General features: G+C 34.6%; 1 pseudogene; it reads left to right on the plus strand.

Moving 5' to 3' along the window:
- The first annotated feature begins 21,493 nt into the window (after positions 1-21,493).
- LOC149182394 (ribonucleoside-diphosphate reductase small chain-like) overlaps positions 21,494-23,555 on the plus strand; it is a 33,881-nt pseudogene continuing 31,819 nt past the window's right edge.

Raw genomic sequence — 23,555 nt, forward strand, 5'->3', positions numbered from 1 at the left:
TAAGTGTTGGCTTGAGCTGGTTTGTGAAGAAGTGAGATAGATTGTATTTATGTAGAGATTGTTCGGGTTGAACAAGCATTGTATTTTATTCTTAGATCTTTTGGTTAATGCAATATAGATGGTCAGGGTTTTGAGCAGTTTCTTTCCATAGAAAAATATTGTGTTATGTGCGATTGAAATTCTTCCTTTTCTACTTAGTGTTTTCATCGATCAATTTTTGTTTCCACTGATGAGTAGAGTAGATTCATGTCTTTTGTTTTATCATATCACATAAGAAATTTGAATATACATTAAAAATATAGAAATGAAACTTTGATCTGAACATATTTGGAAGCCTTATCAAGATCATGAGATCCTGACAAAACCATCAACAAAGGATGAGGTTCCTTGACCTCTTGACAAGTTCCAAATTCTCAAATGATGAGTCATCAAAACTGGGTGGCTTATAAATATCTATCTGGAGATGCACAACTATCATTATATGTTTCAATAAACACATCACCAAAGCCACTAACTCTATCAGATTTATCATTTGAATCATGGGACTCTTCACGAATAAAGAATCTAGATGAATTTAAATGAACACTTTCTTAAGCATTCAAAGTTGCAGATATTTCTTATTCATGTGTTAAGGATGTGGAATGAAGGAAATTTTGAACAACAAATTCCTCCTTTTCCTTTTCATATTGAAAATCAACACTTTTACATACCTGGCTGTGAATGAAGCCAGTGGAAAAAGGATCAAGAACATCTAGAGAACAAGATGGTATAAGAGGTTCATTAAACATATTAGGAAATAATGAAAATTTTTTTGAAGGTGAGGAGGGGGTGGGATACTCTAATGAAATATCTTCAATTGTAATTGACTCCTGTTCAAAATCTAAATCCCACACATAGTTGTAATGAAAATTATCATAGCCCTCTTGGTACTCAATTTGAGCGATACATATCCCTTGCACTTGAACACCATTTGAACCACTAGATTAAAAATCAATACGGTCCAAAACAATTGTTGGCAAAGAAAATTGATTAGGAAAATCAGGGTAAATAGAATCATATGGATTAGACGATATAGGATAAGGGGTAACTCTTGGAAAAGAAATATCATCAATCAAATCAGATTTAAGATTTAAGTTATTTGTATCAAGATTATCAATGTGAGGGGAATATGGAGGTGGGACAAATGAATAAATAATGTGATTTTCAAGTTTCCCAGTTCCAACATCAGTACATGATACTAAAGGAAAAGGAGGAAGGGAAGAAACGAAAGGGAAAGTAGGTTCCTGCTTAGAAAATTTAAGCACCCCATGACCGAGAAAATATGGGATACTCAAAGAGGATTCAGATTTAGGTGATTGTAAAGAAATATGCACTAAATACCGAAAATTTTCATTCATAAGACCCCAATCGACATCTTTCTCAGAAAATTCATAACAAAAGTGAAGAAAGTGATCGAGAAAATATTCTAAATATTCATCATATTTCATTATATTGTGAATAATTTTCTTGTGCACATTCTAATAGTTAGACATGTCAAAATATTGGTCAAGCTCCATGACATGTTGCTCAAATGAGTGAATGGAGGTAGACGGTAATGTATGACACCATTTTTTAACATGACCTTCAAGAGTGAGAATGAATAACCTACAAGAAAAATCTTCACAATTAACTTCATAAGAATCACAAAATTTAAGAAACTAAAGAGTGTGGTCAAGGATAGTTGTTTCACCCTCATCATTAAACTTCAAATTTGACAAGTTATGAATTATCCTTGTGGAAATTTTAAGATTTACACTCTTAGAAAAACATATCGAAATTAATATTTGGGAGGAAAAACATTTAAGATAAAAGATTGAAACCAAAATTCATGCGCTCAGCTTTTCATCTAGCCCTCCTTCTAGTTCCCAAACCTATTGATAGTGCTAGAAGTCACCAACAGTGAGGGAATCTCCCTAGTATGAAGTCCCAATTAGACCTCACGCCATTTGGAGAAGGAGACCCATCTGGGATAGGTGCCTAGATTCCATTATAGTGATCTTATGATATTCCTTTGCTACAATAAACAACACAAGAGATCATACGCATTAATTTTAGTTCATCAAGTGGGTAAGCTTCACGAGACACCAATTGTAATGTATAAAAAGTACATCCATAGAAGTGAGAGAAAACTAAACCTCTAGTCGAAAATAAGTAGTACTATCCTAAAATAGACACACAAGGGCAAAGAAAGACTCATTAGCTAACCTACAAAATAGTTCACAAGAAAACAACAATCATGAAAGAAAATAACAATGCACATTCAATAATATATATGCTAAAGCCAATGAAATAATTCATTTTCTTTATGTAAGGACTCTAGACACCACATATCTCCACAATGGTATGATATTGTCCACTTTGGGCCTAAGCCCTCATGGATTTCTTTTTGGGCTTTACCCCAAAAGGCCTTATACCAATGGAGATATTTGTCCATCCTTATATACCCATGATCCTTTCCACTTCTAGTCAATGTGGGACTTTGGTCGTATAACCAACAATCCTCCCCTCAAACAAAGGACCATCGAGCCTCCCCTTGAATGATTATCAATCCGCAGGATTCTCCCCTCTCTACCACCCAAGATTCTCTGCTCCAATGCGTTGGAAGCACACGCCTTACATGGTAGCACCACCTGTATCGAGAGCTTTCTCTAACCGAGCTCATCCACGGATCCCATTGTGATATTACCGGGACCCGCCGCCTTTGTTCGACATTCCGAGGATTAATCCACTTGGCTCTGATACGACTTGTAAGGACTCTTTGGACACCACATATCTCCACAATGGTATGATATTGTCCACTTTGGGCCTAAGCCTTCATGGATTTGTTTTTGGGCTTTACCCCAAAAGGCCTCATACCAATGGAGATATTTTTCCATCCTTATATACCCATGATCTTTCCCACTTCTAGTCAATGTGGGACTTTGTTTGTATACCCAACAATCCTCCCCTCGAACAAACGACCATCGAGCCTCCCCTCAAACGATTATCCATCTGCAGGATTCTCCCCTCTCTACCAACCAGGATTCTCTGCTCCAATGCGTTGGAAGCACACACCTTACATGGAAGCACCACCTGTCTGTAGAGCTTGCTCTAACTGAGCTCATCCACAGATCCCATTGTGGTATTACAAGGGCTCACCACCTTCGTTCGGCATTCCAAGGATTCATCCACTTGGGTAACTTCGAACTTGGCTCTGATACCACTTGTAAGGACTCTAGACACCACATATCTCCACAATGGTATGATATTGTCCACTTTGGGCCTAAGCCCTCATGGATTTGTTTTTGGGATTTACCCTAAAAGGCCTCATACCAATGGAGATATTTTTCCATCCTTATATACCCATGATCCTTCCCACTTCTAGTCAATGTGGGACTTTGGTCATATACCCAACACTTTAGCTGTGTGAAAATAACATATATTGCAAACATTAAAAGAATATTCTTACAACATCCATGATATATGCATGAAATTGGGATGGATATGACATCTTCTGATGATTAAGTGAAAGTTCCCAGTACATCATTACAATGATTGAATAATATCCCCAATAGTGGAACATGAAGCTATCACTTGCTTCTCCAAAGAATGATCTTCACTCCTATGCTAAACTAGAGAATCCAAGGATAGCTCTCCAAAAGTCCAAGCCATTTGCTTAAATTATGAGGGTTTATTTATAAAAAGTGAGGTGACCTTTCAGCTCCCCTTGTAACTCTTGAGCTACCTCATGACTCTTTACTTCTATTTACCTTTTGAGCTTCTCTTTAACCTTTGAAATTACTAATGACTCTTCATATTCCCTATGTGACTCTTGGAATCCCACTTTACACATTTTACATTTTCTCATTATTTTCAAAATACAAAACTACAATAAGAAAAAAATGTGGCTATTAGACATAAGATAAAATAATAGATTATGCTAAACTTATGGGAATTGTAGCTCGACGACAATAACATGTAACTTTGTAGCAATATATTGGTGCCAAGCTCTGTATTCTGCTGCTATGTGCTCAAACTTCACTAGTATATCTGGACTGTATTAGATTCTACCCTCTAGTGCATTTGTATATATGGTATTGGAATCGGTTTGAATATTGCTCAACAACATGATCAAATTCATGTGTATATTAGTTGGCTCGGTCACATTCTACAAAAATAGATTCTTTGATCACCTTGAACTCATCTTAGGTGGCCACTTGTTTGATGCTACTCAAGAAATATTCTATTTCTTGCTTGATAACACTCTTGTCCTTAACTTTTGTAAATGTGCCAACATAAACTATCTTGTGCATCCTTACAAAGGCATCCAATCTATTATATAGTTGCAGATATGATGTTATGGTGCTGGTGGAAAATGTATGGAGCTGCTCATAGATCTTCATAAATATCCTGATTTATTCCCTATCCATTTCAACATCTTATCTACTTTTCTTGACCAACACCACAGGTACATTCATATATTTGGTGCCCCAGTCTTGCATCATATCTATGGCTAAGTAAGCCATCTTTAGGACCTTCACCATATTTCTTGACCCTTTTTGAACTTCGTGTGAGAGAACCATCACCTCATGTAGAGTGACCATCTCATCTTATAACTGCTCCATGGTGTCTTCTAGTGGCTTGATTTGTTCAAGTATAACTGCTTTGAATTCTTTTCAGCCAGTACTAGTGGAAGACAATCTTTGATTATTGTCCATGAGATGATCAACCTGTTACCTTGTAGTAGCCAATTCCTTTGATAAATGTTTATTTTCTCACATTCATAAATCAGTGTTCTCCTTATTAGGTTGAGTAAAGCCTACATTTGTTTTTGCGACTGCTCTTGGATTCTTCCTAGTTTTTGGCAGAATTACCCTTTGTGTGTTCATGATGACAGGGTGATGAGGGTCATTCAGAAAATTCCTTCTCCTTCCATATACTATTCTCTTTAGATAATCGAAGGGAAAGTTTGAAATTTCCATGACCCAATCACCTAGTGGAGGGACTTTAACCAATATTTATAGAAAAACAACATAATTGTCTAAGAGAAAATCTTGTTACAGATGGCTTAATTTGAATCTATCCTGATTGTTTATAGAAATAAATGCTACAAATGGCTTAGTTCAAATTGTAATGAGACTGTTAGACTTCTGAACAGCTACAGGTGGCCTGATATGCATTAACTCCTCAACTCTTGATCAGCTACAAGTAGCTTACTCCACATTAACTCTTCAATAGAACCGTTAGACTCCTCATCAACCATGAAGTATCAAGAGTCCTACTGCTACTAGATAACGTATTTGACTCCATCTTTGACCAAGACTTTAGGCATGCTTTTCTATCAATCTGGATTGAGTGAGTAAGATAGAATCCATGTAGAGATGATTCTGGAGATGCCCATGTGGCCTAATTCTTCATTTGACACCTGTAACCTGCCAAACCATGAGAGTAGCTACAGAACCCATAGTTAGCTACAGAATAGGTTGCATTCCATAGCTAATTTTCAAAAATATATTAAAATAGCAAGAACATGAAAATATAATATGGTGATCATTTTAATGCTTTCCTAAGACAAAATCTAGCATTTATCATTGGTTGGATCTATAATCTTGCGAGAAATCAAGAGAAAAAGGTGAGAACAAATGTCAAGGGGAAGGTAATTCTGAGGTTCAACATACCCCCACTGCAAAATCATTGCATGTCCTCGTGCAATTTTCCAAAAATATGAATTTTTATTCTCTAATGCATTTGCTGAAACACTTCTACTAGTACATCCCATTTCCTTCTTTTGCTCTTCTTTGAAGTGACTGTCATTCTGGGTTTCCTCATAAGAAGCCTGTATTTGAGGTTGATGATTATTTTGTTCAAACTTATATTCTTCCTCTTCAACTTCCTATTTTTCTTATACCACAACCCTAGATGAAAAACGATATTATCATCAATAGCCTTGTCCAATTTACTTTTTTCTCTCCAGGTTTCATTCTCCTTCTTGATATGTCTATTCGATATCTCTAATTCATAGATTTCTTGTTTCAGAGAGACAATTAGAGGTTCTTGTGGATTGACAGGGGGTTCTAGATTCATTGAGGCACTTTTATTCTCCATTGATTCTATATAATTATATATTTGTTGTTGTACTGGGTCTATGCCTGGAGATCCTCTGCTTGGGCTACCTTCAAAATCATGGTCAAGAGAGTTTTGAGGACTGTGTGCAGAAGAGATGTTAACAGGAGAAATTTTTTGGGTTTCCTCTTCTAAGTTTATGAACTCTGTCCCTTTTGACGGTGTTTTCTTTACCAACCCTCAGAGTCTAGAGCTTCTTCTAGTTTGTGGATGAATCACATCCTGTTTCTTTGTGATCTTTTTCTCTTTTCTTATCTTTCATCTTTCTCTGATTTGTTCCCTGATTTCTATCAGTTCTTCAGAAATTAAGTTTTCATCATCTTTCTGTGATGAAGACTCAAGTTTGTTTTCAATGACTATACAAATCTTCTTTCTTCTTCTTTTTCTAACATTATCTTCTTTGGGTGACTCTGGTGCTGCTTGAAAATGATTTCTAATGTGGAAATCCTCCCAGGTATCTCCTATGCCTTTTAAATGAAACTCAATCAGTATCTTTACCAACCCATGATGGTACATGGTTGTGTCTATGAATTCTATTTTATTCTTCACATTTTAAGGCATCCTTCTTAAACTATTTAGCAGGAAGAAAGGAAGATTGATTTCTCCATTTTCTAGAAAATTCATCAATAAACCTATATGGTAGACATACATGCACCCAAATCTCCCCTCACAAGTGATAAATTTCTGTAATATCAAAATCATGCTTCTCCATTTACTTTTAATAGATGAAATGGGAATTCCTTTTCTAAAAATAGAGACATCAATACCTGGGTTCCTGAGGATTACTTTCCATGATTCACTTTGGAATTCCTTGTTTTTGAACCATCTTTCACCATGTCTTGGAATTTTTGTAGCCTCTGTTATGAAGGAATCTGTTATTGCAAACTTAACATCTCCAATTTCCACCTCTATATCATCAAAAGATCTAGAAAAGGATTTTGTGATTTATTTATGAAAACCATCAAATTTTTCGATGAATTTGAGCCATCCAGCCTTCTGCAACATTTCCTTGAGTTGTGGGTATCCTTCCATATATTTTCCTCCTATTAGTTCTGACCTGACAATGAGTCCCATGTCTTCTATTTCACAAGATTCCTTAACCTTCAGAATCACCCCTCCTAGTCTATGAAATGGATTGATTACAAGTGTGGTGAAAAGAACTACAGGTTTGCATGGAATAAGTAGATGGTGAGGGTTTTGGAGAGATGTGGAGAAATATGTCAAATCGTGGTCATGGCCGTTAAAAACAATGAGGGAGTTTAATTATGGGCCGTTGTATGACGGAGGACGGATGGTGTGGCAGATATGCAGTATGATACAGATGGGAATCAAATCAAATGATGATTTGTCATGGAGTCATACGAATGCCCATATTATACATATTCTATGTTCTAACCTTGCTATTTTAAAATAAATTTTTTCACTATTACCTCTTGGAACTTAACCTTCTTGTTTGTTGTTTTTCTTTGATGTTGATCCACAGATCACCTTCTTAGCATATCAGTCTTCAAAAAAAATATTCAATTCCTTGCAATCAACATTTATTTGGAACAAATCTATGGAATGGAGTTATGGCTGCATAATCAAACTGGCTGCGAAATGGAGTTAGCTGCAAAACATGGTAAATGTGAAATATGGCTATGGAACATGGATGTGAAATAAAATGAAAATGGAGTGTAATGAAAGGAAAATGGAATATAACAGTGAAATGAAATGAAAGAGAAGTGAGATGAAATGAAATGAAATGAATTTTCAGATTAGGCACTGCAAATTAATGTAGCTTTATGTCACTAATTTTCACCATGTATTTGTTGTATAAGTAAGCCAATGAGCAATTGGTTTTCAAACTTATACATTTTATTTATTTATTTTTTATGTTATATATATATATATATATATATATATATATATATATATATATATATATATATATATATATATATATATAGATATATATATATCTATATATATATATATATATATATATATATATATATATATATATATATACAAGAAAATTAAGTTAATGGAGAAGAAGAATTCTTCTTCACCAACTTCATCTCAATGTTATCTTGGAAAATTCTGACAAAATCCTCCTGTGAAATTGACTTATGATATATCTTTAACCGATGACCATTTACAAGAATAGGTACCTTTTTCTCATCTATTGTCCTTATTCTCACTGCTCCATTTTTAAATACTTCTTCAATCTCATATGGCCCAAGCCAATGAGTCTGAAACTTTCCTTGAAAATATTTAAATTTTGAATTGAACAAAAGTGCCCAATCTCCTTTTTGAAACTTCTTCTCCTTGATATACTTATCATGCCATTTATCCCTTTGCTATTGGACTAAACTGGTTCTTTGAACTGCATCTTGCCTAATTTCTTCAAGCTCATTGAGTTGCTCCAATCTATGTTTCTATGCTTCTGATAAATCCAGTCCCAATTGGACTACCATCTTGAAGGTTCTGATTTGAAACTCTATAGGTAACAAGACTTGCTTCCCATAAACAAGCTCATAGGTAGCATGTCCTATTGTGTTCCTCCATGTAGTTCTGTAGGCCCATAAGGCTTCAAGAAGCCTTTTTGCCCAATCTTTTATGTGTAGATGTACAGTCTTAGTGAGAAATCCTTCTATCACTTTATTGGTAGATTCAAATTGACCATTTGCTTGTGGATGGTAAGGAGTAGACTTCCTATGTTTTATCTTGTATTCTTCTACAAGTCTTTCCACCATTTTAGATGTAAATTGAGATCTTTGATCTGTCACTATTTCTCTTGGAACACCAAAATGAGTGAAGATGTCCTCAAAAAGAAAATTAACTACAGATTTCTCATTACCAAAAGGTAATGCTTCAGCTTCTACCCATTTAGTGACATAATCAATGCATACCAAAATATACTTCTTTTGTTTTTATGGAGGATTAATTGGTCCAACAAAATCCAAGGCCCATTTTTCAAAAGGTTCAATGAGTATCTGAGTTTGCAGTGGCATTTCATCTAAAGAAGTAGGTTTCTCTACCCTTTGACAACTGTCACACCTTTTGACATACTCTTGGCATCTCTAAAGATGGAGGGCCAATAATATCCTAAATGAAGGAGTTCATAGGTTGTCCTTTTTTCAGCAAAGTGTCCACCATAAGGTTCATCATGGCATGCCTTAAGAATTTTAGGCATTTCATCCTCTTGAACACATCTTCTTATCATGAGATTTGGACCCGTTTTATGCAATTCATTAGTAATCCATGAGTAATTTGCACTTGTTTGAATGATCTTTATTTTCTCCTTAGGAAACATATGTGAAGGTAATTTTCCTGTGACTAAATAATTAGCAATATATGCAAACCAAGGAGTTTGAGTAGTTACTGCAAAAAGATATTCATCAGGAAATTTATCTTCAACTGGGGTGTTATCTTTGATATTTTGAATTCTAGACAAGAAATCAACAACTGTATTTTGTTTTCTAGGTCTATCTAACACAATGATGTTGAACTATTGGAGGAGTAATAACCATCTTGTAACTCTGCCATTAGTAATCAGTTTATTCATTAAGTATCTAATTGCAGAGTGATTTGTATGAACAATGATTTCATAGCTTGTTATATAATGTCTAAACTTGTTGATAGCATGAACAACAAATAAGAATTCCTTTTCAGTTACAGTGTAATTTAACTCAATGGGAGTCAAATTCTTACTTGTGTAGTAGATGGCATAAGGGAACAAATATTTTTGTCCTAATACAGCTCCCAGAGCTATATCTGAAGCATCTATTGAAATATGAAAAGGTAGTTTCCAATTTGAACCTCTTAAGATGGGTGCCTCATAAATCTTTGCTTTCAAGGTCTCAAGTGCCAACTGGAAATCAGGTTTCACTACAAGAAGAAAGGTCATTGGTGAGGGTCATGCTTGTGACAGACCTTTAATGTCTGTCACCAATGTCGCATATGGTGATGGTATTTAAAAAAGCGTTGTTGTAAGTGTATATAGTGATGGTCCTTTAAGGTTTTTCACCAAATCCATTTTCAATGACACTTTTGGTGAGGGTCATTAAAGGACCATCACTAATTCTCTCTTTGGTGACACTTTTGGTGAGGGTCGTTAAAGGCCCATCACTAATTCTCTCTTTGGTGACACTTCTAGTGATGATCTTTTATTGACCCTCACCAATGCTCTTTTTGGTTACTTTTGGTGACGGTCAAAAAATGTTCGTCATCATTGATCATTCCAATGAGTTTTTGATGATGCTTCATGCCTGTGACGGACCTTTAAGGTCCGTCACCAATGTCGCATATGGTGACGGTATTTTAAAAAACATTATTGTAAGTGTATATAGTGATGGTTCTTTAAGGTTTTTCACCAAAGACATTTTCAATGACACTTTTGGTGAGGGTCGTTAAAGGCCCGTCACTAATTCTCTCTCTGGTGACACTTTTGGTGAGGGTCATTAAAGGTCCATCACTAATTCTATCTTCAGTGACACTTCTAGTGACAATCTTTTATTGACCCTCACCAATGCTCTTTCTCGTTACTTTTTGTGATAGTCAAAATATGTTCGTCATCACTAATCATTCCAATGAGTTCTTGATGATGCTACCTACCTAAATTTACTATATTTTTTGTCAAAAGATAATGATTTAAGACCATTGTTGTGAAGTATTTTTCATTATGTATCCAAGGTCATAGTGGATATAGTCAGTCAATTTGTTAAGCAATAATTAGTGTGTATCATTTCCCTAAAATCATAAGAATATAGTTTTCCTGTGAGTCAACACATGATTCATCTCTATTAGGTTTATTATCTAGAAAATTTCCTTTAAATAAAGTTCCACTAGTGTGTGTAGGAACTATATTATTTAATACATAATCAAGCTCTATCAGTTCTATTAATGAGAGAGACCTAGCACTCCTCAACACTCATGGCACACCTTAACATGCTTTGGAACAATACACTAACATTCATTGGCACCTTGCATGTCTTGGAACATCTTTGTACCTAGAACATCTTGCCATGATTAGGATGCCCAAGGACATGTTGGCATGCCCTAGCATAGCACTCCCCTATCATGTGTTGGCATGCCCTGTAGTCCCTAGCATGCCCTGGAACACCTTGGCATAATATTTCAATGACAAACATTAGCACTTGGAACACATTAGCACTTAGCATGTATTGGAACATATTATTAGTATGCATAGCATGCCCCTTTTGAAAAAGATAAGGTCCTTACTTATTAAACCTCTTATGTGTTCATTTCCTTACATTTTAGCTTGCTTATTCCTTTTGTTTCCTTGAAAGTCCTTGATGCATATTGGCATACTCTGGTGTCCTACACATCGTAGCATGTCCTAGCACCTGACATGCCTTGGCACTATTTGGCACATGTTAGCACACCCTAGAACTACCTAAAACACTCTAGCACTTCTTGAAATACCCTAATATTCCTTGGCATTCCTTACTCGTGCTTAGCATAACTTGTCACTCCCTCCTTGGCATGACAGCTAGCACTCATTGACACTCCTTGACACACCCTCATATTCATTCACTTCCATACATTTTGACCTAGTTCTCCCTTGTATTTTCCTAGTACTCCCTAACACTCCTCAGCATGCATTGACACTCTCTAGCACACCTTATCATTCTTCAATATGCTCTGCCACTTCATAGCATGCATCACAATCCCTGATGCACATTAGCACTTGGCACGTGTTGGCACTTGGAAAGTCTTAGCATGTTTGGCATGCATTGAGATGACTTGGTATTCTTTGGCATGGTTTAATATTAAATTTATTTGAGATGATTATTGGAAACTAGATGAGAAGAAACAAAGGAAGATTTGGCACCTAGAATGTATTGACACTTGTCACTTGGCACCTATTGGCACCTAGTGTTCGTGTTCCTAGCATGCCCCTCATGGAAAAGGTACATCTTGGCACTTGGCACATCTTGGTATGCTTCCCTAGCACTCTAGCATGCCTTGGAAGCAATGCATAGTATACCTTGTCACTCCCTCCTTAGCACATCTGGAACTCACTGACTGTAATGTTCCAAACTAGAAAAATAGTGCTATGCAAAGCGGATAATAAAAATAACACCATAAAATTAATTCAAACCATTAGACCACAAAATTGTATGGCATGTGTTAGCATGCCTTTTCATTCCTTAGCACACCCTGACACTCCTTAGCTATCATGACCTTACAACTACCCTTACATTTTTTGTAACATGGGAACCCAACAAAATATTACCTTAACTATAACAACAGCTTGACCAAGTTACAATTACTACAACTAGGCTATGCCTTGTTCACCTAAGAACTTCCTATAACTCATATTAGGTTACTCATGTATAATTTCAACTTATCCAACTTAACAAGTTACAAATACAAGGCTCACATCCAATCGTGGTCATAAAACTAAACAATTAAGCAACAAATTTTACATTTTGACATGTCATAACATCTGGCAAGCCTAATAATCCCTTGGCACTATGTAGCACGTGTTAGCATCCCATGCATTTATTGGCATGCTTTGGCACTCCTTGACACTTAGCACACCTCGTAATCACTAGCTAACACTCTCTATCACACGCTTATTCATTCATTTCCCTGCATTTGAAACTATTGCTCCCTTGTGTTTCCTTGGAACTTGGCCCTAACAATCCCTAGCATGTGTTGGCGCCACACCCTAGCGCCTGGAACTTCTTGGCATGCCTTAGCACTTGAAATGTCTTGGCATGTCTAAAATGCTTTGGAACTGTCTAGCATGTGTTATTACTTCTCGACATTCCTTGGAACACCTTGACACTCCCTAAATGTCATGCCCTCATAGATAACCTTACTTTTTTCTCAACTTGGGAACCTAACCAAGTCATTGATAAAACAATGTTGTGCCCAACCCAAATTCTCCATTTGTCTGAAACTACTTTGTATGCACCTTATCACAACCATAGGATTTCCTCCTTCAAGTAGTGTTCTGAACTTATCCTAATACACTTCGTCCTTGGGACACCTGGAATTCATTGACACTCCTTGGCACACTGCACTCTTATTTGTTCATTTCCAAATATTTTGACCTAGTTATCCCTTGTGATGCCTTGGCACTAGCTAGTATACCTTTTCAATCCCTCCTTATCACACTTGGAGCTCGCTGACAATTAATTTCCATGCATTTGAAATGAGTGCTCCCTTGTGTTTCCCTAGCACTTGGTCCTCACGCTCCCTAGCATGCATGGATAAAATATTTGCAAAATTTTCCCATATGCTACTATCTAGGGTTTGGTTTTGGACTAAATAAAAATGTGATAATTGAAGATATAATCATGGGATATGATAGAAAAATCCTCACACTTAATTATCCAAATATATTTGAGGTCAACCATGCCAAGTTGGAGGTTCACCAAGTTGAATTTCAAAATGTTCTAGAACCCTGTGAGCGATTTTTCCCTGGCAAAATGGTGAGAATGGGTCTCAAAGTGCCACCTGTAACTCCAAGATAGTAACTTTTGTGTAAAACATGAGAGAGGATTTTGTTTTTGCGTACGTTATAAAAAAAACATCCTCCCATTTTCAAAAATACTTTCCCATTTGTTCATAATCGAAGTTTGAAGTTGGTCACACAAAAACACAACAAATCCTGGCAAAAGCGCAACAAATAGTTGACTTGAAATTTTGATGACTTGAATGAGGTTTTGAGTGTTGTTGAAGACCTTTGAAGAAACTTGGAGATGTACAATACAACCTGGAGCCTTTAAGCCATGAAAAAACATCATTTTAGCCTCCTCAAACTTGATTCCAAAACTAACCATCTGGAAGCGTAGCAAAAAGAGTAGTAAGGAAGAAAATCTCATATCGCTTTAACCATAACACCTGTGCAAAAACTAACGGAGGTTATTATGCTTGGTTACAGGCTTAACTAAAAGCTCATTTTTTTCCAAAATTCTTCTCCATTTGGTCATAAATATCTTTTGAAAATGATGATTAAAAAAGAGTCAAAAGTGCAACAACTCTCCTGTAGCAATTGTATTTTGGGAATATATCCCAAATGGTAAATCCAAATGGGATGAAATTTTTACAGAAAGTTAATATAATCATAATTAACCTCCACAAAGAATTTCAGCCCAATTAGAGTCACAAATAACTAAAGAATCTCAAAATGGTTGTAGAAGACAATGTCTCATTTCATGAAAACCGTGCATCATTTCGAGATGAACTTAAGTGGGTGTTTTCATTTCATGCCCATGCATATCTTGTAACAATTTCATGGAAAATGGGTGTGGTTTAAGAGATATGACGAGAACATGGTGACTAGGTATAAGCGCAATGCAAAAGAGCAACAACTTAGGGGAAGGGAATGAGAGGGAAGGGAGGTAGGAAAAAATATGGGAAAAATATGGGGAATAGGTACGGGTGTTAGGAAAATAAGAGAAGTAGAATTTCTCAAAAATAGTGAGAAAAAGGGGGGGAAAGGTCAAAACACAGGCCTAGGGTAAAAGCACAACAAATTTCTAGGGTTTTTAGTAAAATAAGGAAATGAAAAGGTTTTGATGAAGGGAATGATGGAGAATGGTTAGGGAAGGATGATGAAAGAGGTATAAACTTAAAACGATGGCCTTTGACTCCTAAATGAAGCTATGAACCATAGAAAATGGAAAGCGTAGCAAAAAACCTAGTAGTAGAATTTTGACTCAATCTGTGAGGAAAGAAGTTGTAAGTATGATTGATAGGGTTTGACAGACCATGATTAATCAAAAGCATCATGAAATATGGAGATGTCCTACCATGATGAAATGATATTCATTTTTGGAGTGGCAGTAGCAATGACACCTATACAATGACTCATACTCTTTGCTTTATAACCTAGCAAATTTTGCTAGTATAAACCAAAATTTGACTTTTGACCTTGATCGACTTGAAAGATCAACAAATCCTGATTACTATGGAACATAGGACCCTAACAAAGTCCATATTGGATGTTGATAAATATCACTAGGTTTTATGCACAACCGTCATGCTTATATACATCGAGTACCCATATGGAAGAGTCCTTATTTCATTTAGTATTTAACCAAGACATACCATGCACACGATTCCAAATATATTTTTGCATCTAAATCTTCCTACCATATCTCTGAATACGCGAATTCTACTTTCTAAAGAAGATCTCTTATCTAAAGTTACACATACCTCTTTCCTTCATTTTTTTCATCTAGTCAACTTCTTTCATGAGCTACCTCTTTCTTTGAAGAAAATGTCTATGATGAGGCTCCTTTCTCAAGATGATAAAATACTTCAATTATGCCTTCATGTTGCAATTAAACTAGTAAACTTCTTTGATGCTTACTTCCATAATATGCCGGACTACATCCACAAACTTCTAGTGGAGTATACTCTTTCGAAGATTCTTCCATATATTGAAGAACCTTCTCATTAAGGATCCTTGTGATCCTTTCCTACTAGAAGACTATTTCTATAGCATGCCATGCGTGCAAGAGGAAATCTCTGAGGTAAAAAATCTTTGTCAATGTATCATCAATGAGAAATTCAACTTGTTGCAAACAAGGCAATGTCCTTATCACTGCTATAGTGATATGAAACATAAATAAGGATCCTTTAAAAGGGAAAAATGGTGGTTTCTGCCATCCCCCATGGATATGCACGAATTTTCTTGTCAAGGAACTTGGAATTAAGGTATTTACTCCTAGCTCCTTAAGCTTCAAAAAGAAGAAACATGCCCAGTCAAGAATTAGGAGTCAGGACCTTAGAATGTTGACCATTCATCACATGTTCTGGGCATTAAGCACACTAATTTCCGCAAGCAAATAAATTATATGCATATTCTATCTCAAAGCCCTCTACCATATAAGGACCTTACACTCTTGAAGAATAAGAGAACCGATGTCCTTGGGACATTAGTAATTCTAGAAATTTGTCCCAAAACTTGATTTGAATGCAGTCAATGTGTACATCAAATAAGCCACGATCTTCAGATTCTCTGCACCAACATATACGGAGACCAAATCCTTAGATCGAATCATAATCAATAAACTAGATGACTCATACCCACTTAGTTATATGCTTAGGTCAACCAAACTTGTGTTATAGGTCTCTATATAAGGGATTTGGCCTGTTGTATTAATTCAGGAATACACCACAGATTTGTACACAATACATAGACTAGACCGAACTATTTCTTGCATTTGATGCCACAGAGCTAAGCTTGTGTCTAGATCCTCAAGGTCTATTTTCAACATAACACTTTTCAACACTTTGTCAAGTATGTGAATTCCAAAAAAATTCCTCAGATAGTGCTGGCCTCAAAAATTTATATCAGAAGTTAAGCATCAAAACACTTGAGCGAAACATTGTCATGACAGAGGACTTCACAAGAACGGAACTAGTGTGCCCGAGATCATTCAGAAGTATATGAGTTCTGGAACAAAGATTGAATACAGATGTTAGCACTTAGGTCTGCAAATTAGTGTGTATGCCAAACAATTGTCAGAGTTAGCAATATTAGCATACAGGTATGTAAATTAGTGTTGCATTATATATAGGCCAACTTCCAGAAATTAAGCTATCTTTGCACAGTATACTTCCCTAGATAAGGGGTCGAGCCATACCATAAATAACATAGAAGTGTGTGTCCAGAATTCTGAAATAGCCCATCGAGTAAACGACCAGATCGAACCAAAGAAAAAAATAAACCCAAAACAATCATTAACACTTTGGCCTATCCACTTCAGAATTGCATTGAAATTTCAGAACAAGTGAATATCTATGTCAACAAGGTTGTAGAGATTGAATACTTGATAGATTTACTTCACATGTAGTGTAGTCTTTCACGGGGGCCAAAAATTATATCTCCAGGATGATTACTTGGCTATAGAGACTTGTCATAATTATGTTCACTACTGCCTGGGCTTGTCCTCAACTTGGCTCTGATACCATGTTAAATTTAGGATGACTTATTCTTTGCTGAAGACAGAAGCTTGAATATCTGATTAGCCCAATTATTAACTCCTTACCCCATATATCCTTGTAACTTCTTTATATAATATAACCTTTGAAAGGATGACAATCAAGCTTTCCTGAGTTCATATCTGCCTTGTTCACAACTTCGATTGTGAACAAGACTGTAATGTTGTCATCAATTTATAGGTATTGTAACGTATCACCATTTCTACTAAGCAGTATCGATGTCATACTTAATGTTGGACCATAAATAGTGGTGAGATTGAGGTGACATACATAGAACAGTACCACGTACATATAACTGTGAGGGAACCAAGAAATATCACTACTCAAGATTCTATTCTTTTTTTTTTACTTTTATGATAGCTTCAGATCTTGCAAACTTCAAGGAGGACTACTTCTTCTTGAGAGATGACTTCAACAAAATTCCTATTCTGCTACTTGATGCTAGGTATAGAATATTTCAGGGAAACTATTTAAATTCTGCCTATTAGAGCATATTTGATTACATAATTCAAATCTTCCATCCTAATCTTCTTAGATATCCTAGAATAATAATTCACCATATCTAGAACTCATAAATGTATCAATTAGGGAAAATCAAATTTATTTACATAGAAAAATAAGAATTCTTCTAAAAAATCAAGACCTCCTCTTGAAGCTTTTATTCTCCAAAGTTGATTTCCTTAAAAGTTTCAATGATCCTGCATCATACATCCTAGAAATAGAAATTGATACAACCAAAGGCGTGTATTTTGATACCCCTTGTGTAGGTTGTAATCTTGTAACAACAATAGATATTTTATTTAGGTCTTGAAATTATATGACAACTCCACCATAGTAGCTAGTTAATCTATTGGGCTATTGTGAGGAGATAGGTGAAAGGATTTGTGCCTGAGTTCATGCCTCATGAAACTCTTCATGGTCATTTGCATGAATGTTTTCCTCCTCTCAGTTGGTTTTTAAGATTGAAAATATCCATGCAAGTAGCATGGGTCATCGAGTACCTTCACAATGATGGATCATGTGCAATTATAAAAAAATATATTAAAGCCTTCAATATCCTTTTGGATGTAAAATAGGGAGTTAGGGTTATATATTTTGGTTGATTTTATATAGAGAAAGAGGCCCACCTTCTCATATCTAGGAAGGGGATATCTAAATTGATCTAGATTACCATAAGCCTCAATTTTTACCTAGGAGGATGACATGTATAGATTTGGTGTGTCTGGAGAATCCAAGTGGAAGAAAATCATATGATATAGATTCTCCTCATCATAGGAGAGCCAAAACTAACCATTGGTTGTGCTTTTTCTATCATCAATACTTCTGAGTTAATAAGAGAATCCTTGCAACCCAATTAGCTACCTGCACATGATGATCATAGGCCTACAATAGAATCTTGATAAATTCTCCCCTTTCCCAAGGGAAACTTTAGGCATCTAGTTCCAAATAGGGCATTAACCCAAGATTATTCTTATCTAGTTCAACAACCAACTCCCTCTTTCATTGGGGAGTCAAACACATAAGGAAGAAGATTCCTAGGTTCATCCATCACAACCTTGATATGGAGGTTGGAATTTCTTTTACCGAGCCTTGATAGGTGTGCATCAAATGTGTCAGTCATAAGGTCTCATCAATTCAACAACAAATACTTTTTCAAGCAAATATCCATGGACATATAGTCCATAATGTCAAATCTCAACAAGGCTCATAGAAATGAATCGACACCATTATTTAGAAGATACAATGGTCTTTAATGCTTTAGTCTTGTCGATTCTGCGTGCTTCCTCTGAGACTAATGCACATAGCACACTTATACTATTTTTATCTTATTATTCCATCAGGAAGTCCTACAAGGTTATTGAACATTGAAAATTAACTTAGAAGAGCCAAGTTCTATAGAAAAAACTTCCAACCCAAGGTCATGCTACACACTCAAAGAGTTCTTCACTTGAATAAACCTCCCATTCCATCCCACCGCCAACACTCTCAACCTTCTTCTCACGTCTAACCCTATGAAAGACCACCCACTTAGATGAGCTTCCAGACATCTGGACATTGATTCACCATCTCCTAGAATTTCTTCCAAGAACATTAGGTTCGGGGAACTGTTGTCAACTATCCTCTTCAAATCACGTATTTTGAAGGGGCATGTTAACCCTCTACAATTTATAGATAAAAATTTCATTTTAAAACCCCTCTTAGGGATTTCACTGCTCTGAGCACCCCTTGGATGGTTTAGTGTTTACCAATTACTAACTCTTTCAATCAAACTCTTTTTCTTTTGTCAAATTTGATTTCCTACCTCTGCCTCTACTTTCCCCCTGAAGTGATGGAGAACTTTTTCAAACCCTTCGACAACCCTTCAAGATGAGGCAAGATTGAGAATGATCGAGGTTATATACTATGTCACGCTCCTTCGAGTTTTTAGAGGATGATGTGAGGTTCAAAGTCAAAGGGGGTGACCATCCACTTAATAATGGAGTAGTCTAACTAATAGACGAAATGGATTTTCTAGCCAGAATTCACCAATATAATTTAGAACAAGATTGCGATTTCTTGTTGTTTAAAATGCAATTTTGAACACATAAGTTAATTCAACAACTTAATAAACCCATGAGTCCTAGAACTTTATAGATTAAATAATTTAAAATTATAATTCTTGAAAATATCTAAAAGCAAGTGCTCGTAAAAAGACCATTTTATCTATTAGTTTGACTACACACTTAATAATCATTGATAATTAAATTAAAATTCTAGAATCCCTATTCCAAAATTGACATGTCTTTTAGAATAATAAATTAAAATTCTAGAAACCCTATTCCAAAATAAACACTCTTATAAACATAATTAGGAGTGTCTACTTATCAAACTTTTTGAAAAAAATTCTAGTTTATTTTCCATCTAATTTTTCTAGAATTCGGTAAGGATTCATTGAAACCACAAGTTCTGACAGGTGAACTTTTCACAATCAAAGTGCCCAAGGGGTTTTTGAGGGTGTTGTAGTTAAAAAACCAGTTTAAACAACACAAATCAAGATTTGACCTCAAAAATTTTTGCAAAATTACAGCCAGAAATCCGCTAGATTTCCAAAAAGTCTGCGTTAACACTCCAACATAATTACTTAAAATATAATCAAAATAAATATCAAAACATAAAATAATTAAACAATTAAAAAATACAAAAACTTTTATTTATAATTGTATAAAATTAAAATGCTAACATTTATGAAAAAAGTAAACTAAATATTTCAGTTTCTTAAAATCTAAATACATTAAAATTCATCATATTATAATTCAAAAGTAATCTAAATGTTTCATTTTTTAAGATCCCAATACATTAAAATTCATTAAATTATAATTCAAATTACTCACTATGTAATTAAAATAAATCTAAAGACATTAAATACTTAAAACGATTCAAAAAAGTCATAAATTAATTTGAATGTTTCAAATTATTCACTATATAATTAAAATAATTAAATGATTAAAAAAAAAAATCTTCAAATTTAATTTATAAATGGTAAAATAAATCTAAAGAAATAAAATACTTGAACAATTCAAAAATATTCTTAAATTTAATTTATGATAATGATGATAATGGTTAACGTGTGTCTTGAGATTAAACTTTGGTTTATCGGACCTAAAGAAATTGTTTAGTTTGATTTAAGATTTTATTTCTATGCTCAAAAGGCTTAGAGAGAAGCCTCCCAAGTTCACTATAATTTTGACATCATAAAAAGCTAGGAAGGTCAGTGTTGCCACAAAAATTATGAAACTGAGATCTAATGTGGTTGGTAAAATTTGTATAGAAGACCTCCAAAAAAAACACTGATCATATTGAAAAGGAGAGAGAGCGACTTTCAAACGAAATTTGGAATCCATTAAAAAAAAAGTCGGCATCATATTGATAAAGAGACGAAGCGATTATAAAATCAAATCCATTTTTCAAATCAACTCGACATGGTTGTTGTGATGTCTTTCTCCGAAAGCTCCCGCCACGTTTCAAGCCCAAATCGACAATTGAGGCGAGTGAAATACCTGGCAGTGGGCGCCATATTCTTGAATTTCAAATTTGATTTCCATTTACTCACAGCCCTCTGATTCAAACAAAGAGAATCCACCGGTCAGAGTTCCCCATGAATGTATAGAACCAAATGCAACAAGCCTCTACACCGATTCAGTTCATCCTCCATTAAGTCTCGACCACATTTTCGCATCTGGGCACTTGGTTATCTCCCCATTCTAATCAAAACAAGGTAATATTCGATCCCTTGCAATCTTCAATGTATCTACGAGGGAAAGTATTGCAGTTTCAGTACATAAAATATGTTCTTTCCTATTAAATTATTGTTTATCAGTCTTTCCATTTCAGATCAACGATGGTGGTTATTGTCGAAGATCCCCTTTTGGTAGAGAACCCACAGAGGTTTTCTATGTTTCTGATCAAGCATGAGAAGGTAGAGGCTAGTTTTTGGACTAGTAAGGATTTAGAAAGAATGAATACAACATGTTTGCTTGAATGTGTGTATATATATTGAGGGGCTGGTGCTTTTTTGCAGCTGAGGAACTTGATCTTTCACAAGATCTTCCCCACTGGGAAAGATTGGGCACTTGTTAAAGGCATTTCACTAGTCATGCTTGGCTTTCTTTGCCGCTTCTGACAGGATTGTTTTGGAGAATTTAGCAGGCCGTTCCATGAAAGAAGTTTAAGTTCATGAGGTGCATGTCCAACATTTAGGATATTTATTTTGTTTGTTTTTTTAGAAGTGACTCAGATCTTGCAGGGCAGGGATCCCGACATTTGATGTCTTAAATTCCTTTTGTGATGTTTTGCAGGCCTGTGCATTTTATCGGTTCAAGATTGCAAGTGAAAATATTTTATGGGTTCCAGATTGCAAGTGAAAATATTCCTTCAGGTTTTCTTCTTGTTCTTGATCTACTGGTATTCTATAACTTAAATTGATTAGTGCATTTTATTGTTCGCTATGGTCTTATGATGTGATATTTTTGTTGAATTATGTGCAGAAATGTGTAATCTTTTGTTAGAGACTTATATCAAGGACTCTAAAGAGAAGGATCACTTGTTTCGTGCAATTGAAACTATTCCCTGTGTAGCTAAAAAAGCAGACTGGACTCTTTGCTGGATTGATAGGTAGCAAACATTTATTTAAAAGTTTAAAACAAAATCTACATTTTTAGGTTCTAACCCTTAGTTTTTTATTAAAAAGCTTGATATGTATTGCTTGTAACAACCTGTCAATATTTTGCAGCTCTGATAGTTTTGTTAAAAGGCTTCTTGCATTTGCTGGTGTGGAGGGTATCTTTTTATCTCATAGATCTGGTCATTTATGTCTTCTATGATTAGTTACTCCTTTATACTCTTTTCATATTAAGAATTCCATTATTTTCTTTCTTTATTTGTTTTTTACTGTGGATGTTTGTAGTGCAACTTTTATTCGATATTCTTGCTGAAAAAAATGGGTCTAGGCTCAACTTTTTCTATAATATTTATCAATAACTACTAATCTAAAAATGATTTTATTTTATAATTATTTTATTTTAATATATAAATATAACTAACTTTGTATATTCATTTTTCTATTTAATAACTTTTTAACTAATTATCAATTTAAATTAATTTTATTATATTTTATTTTATAATTAATTTATACTAACTATGTATATTTAATAACTTTTTAACTAACTATTAATTAATTAATTTATTTTATGATATATTCGTTTATAGTCTCTTTCATCTCGATTTTAATAAGAATATAACTAACTAACCATTTGATATGTATTTGAATTAACTTAATTATTAAAATATAGTTCATTCCCTTAATCCTGTCCAACTAAGCTGTTGCTTGGTCAAGAAATATAGCTTGGATGTTCTACTCTGACTATTTAATATGCAAAGCTAGATCTGATTCTTCAACTTGTCGTGACGATGAACCATACTGTTTGGTTCGAAACGCGTCCACAAATAAAATTTCATGTGATTTACACCGAAGAATCTCTCATAAATTTTTCAAATGAATTAATTTCAAGAGATGAAGGTCTTCACTATTATTTTTCCTGCGGGTTTTTGGCTGGTAATTTCATATTTTATTTTTATTTTTAATAATCTTTATATAAATTTTGTTTTGATTTATATTAGATTTGGTTGATAATTTTATATTTGATTGACTTAATTAAAATTGATGTATTTTATTGATTTATCTTTTATCATACATTCATTTTTATTTTTTCTTATTTTAATATTTCATGCCAACTTATATTAATTTTATTTAACTATATTATTTATTATATTTATATTTTAATTATATTCATTTATTATTTCTTTGGTTCATTCGATCTCTTTATTGTCTAATAATCATTTGTATTTTTACGTTTAAAATAAGTTATATTTTATAATGAATTAGTTATTAAAATTTTGTTTTA

This window comes from Pinus tabuliformis, chromosome 3_2 (genome assembly GCF_031772625.1).
Source record: "Pinus tabuliformis cultivar Carrire ecotype Pingquan chromosome 3_2, CPIR1, whole genome shotgun sequence".
Classification (NCBI taxonomy): domain Eukaryota; kingdom Viridiplantae; phylum Streptophyta; class Pinopsida; order Pinales; family Pinaceae; genus Pinus; species Pinus tabuliformis.